The following is a 2029-nucleotide window of genomic DNA, read 5'->3' as shown; positions in this document are numbered from 1 at the left end:
GGACAACTTGATTTAGCCGCTTAGGCTTGGATTTTATTTCCTTGGGCCCTCCTATCCATTGATGCTCAAAGCCTTGGATCCTTTTTACCCTTGCCTTTTGGTTTTAAGGGCTATTGGCTTTTTCTGCTTGCTTTTTCTTTTTCTTTTATATTTTTTTCGCAAGCTTTGTTCTTCACTACTTTTTCTTGCTTCAAGAATCAATTTTATGATTTTTCAGATCATCAATAACATTTCTCTTGTTCATCATTCTTTCAAGAGCCAACAATTTTAACATTCATAAACAACAAGATAAAAAATATGCATTGTTCAAGCATTCATTCAGAAAACAAAAAGTATTGTCACCACATCAATATAATTAAACTAATTTCAAGGATGAATTTGAAACTCATGTACTTCTTGTTCTTTTGTATTAAAAATATTTTTCATTTAAGAAAGGTGAAGGATTCATGGAATTATTCATAGCCTTAAGACATAGTTACTAGACACTAATGATCATGTAATAAAGACACAAACATAGACAATCATGAAGTTTAAAAACCGAAAAACAGAGAGATAAGAACAAGAAAGTTAAGGAATGAGTCCACCTTAGTGATGGTGGCGCCTTCTCCTTCAAGAATCAATGGTGTTCTTGAGCTCCTCAATGTCTCTTCCTTGCCTTTGTTGCTCCTCCCTCATAGCTCTTTGATCTTCTCTAATCTCATTGAGAATGATGGAGTGCTCTTGGTGTTCCACCCTTAATTGGTTCATGTCTTGACTTAATCCTTCTAGAGAAGTGTTGAGTTATTCCCAATAGTTGTTTGGAAGAAAATGCATCCCTTGAGGCATCTCAGGGATTTCTTGATGATGAGCTTCCTCATGCGTCTCTTGAGATTCATGGATGTCCTCTCTTGTTTGCTCCATCCTCTTCTTAGTGATGGGCTTGTCCTCTTCAATGAGGATGTCTCCTCCTATGACAACTCCAGCTGAGTAGCATAGATGGCAAATGAGATGAAGAAAAGCTAGCCTTGCCAAGGTGGAGGGCTTTTCGGCTACTTTGTAGAATTCTAGAGAGATGACTTCATGAACTTCTACTTCCTCTCCAATCATGATGCTATGGATCATGATGGCCTGATCCACAGTTACTTCGGATCGGTTGCTAGTAGGGATGATGGAGCGTTGGATGAACTTCAACCATCCTCTAGCCACAGGCTTAAGGTCCAATCTTCTTAATTGAACCAGCTTGCTTTTTGAGTCTCTTTTCCATTGAGCTCTTTCCACGCATATGTCCATGAGGACTTGGTCCAACCTTTGATCAAAGTTGACCCTTCTAGTGTATGGGCATGCATCTTCTTGCATCACAGGCAAGTTGAATGCCAATCTTACATTCTCTGGACTGAAATCTAAGCATTTCCCCTGAACCATTGTAAGATAATTCTTTGGGTTCGGATTCATACTTTGATCATGGTTCCTAGTGATCCATGCATTGGCATAGAACTCTTGAACCATTAAGATTCTGACTTGTTGAATGGGGTTGGTAAGGACTTCCCAACCTCTTCATTGGATCTCATGTCAGATCTCCGGATACACATTTTTCTTGAGCATGAAAGGGACCTCAGGGATCACCTTCTTCTTGGCCACAACTTCATCGAAATGGTCTTGATGGGCTTTTGTGATGAATCTCTCCATCTCCCATGACTCAGAGGTGGAAGCTTTTGTCTTCCCTTTCCTCTTTCTAGAGGTTTCTCCGGGCTTAGGTGCCATCAATGGTTATGGAAAAACAAAAAAAGCTATGCTTTTACCACACCAAACTTAGAATGTTGCTCGTCCTCGAGCAAAAGAAGAAAGAATAGATGAAGAAGAAGAAGACATGGAGGAGAGGGAGAGGAATGTGTATTCGACTAAAGGGGAGAATAAATAGTTGTAGGTTCGGCAATTTAGGGTGGGTTTGGGTGGGAAAGAGATTTTGAATTTGAAGGTAGATGGGAATCCTATGGGGTCCACAGATCCTGAAGTGTTCTTGTGGGGTCCACAGATCTTGAGGTGTTAAGGA

This window comes from Arachis stenosperma, chromosome 6, assembly GCF_014773155.1.
Source record: "Arachis stenosperma cultivar V10309 chromosome 6, arast.V10309.gnm1.PFL2, whole genome shotgun sequence".
NCBI lineage: Eukaryota > Viridiplantae > Streptophyta > Magnoliopsida > Fabales > Fabaceae > Arachis > Arachis stenosperma.
The sequence above is the reverse complement of the archived record's forward strand: the minus strand, read 5'-3'. Positions refer to the sequence as shown.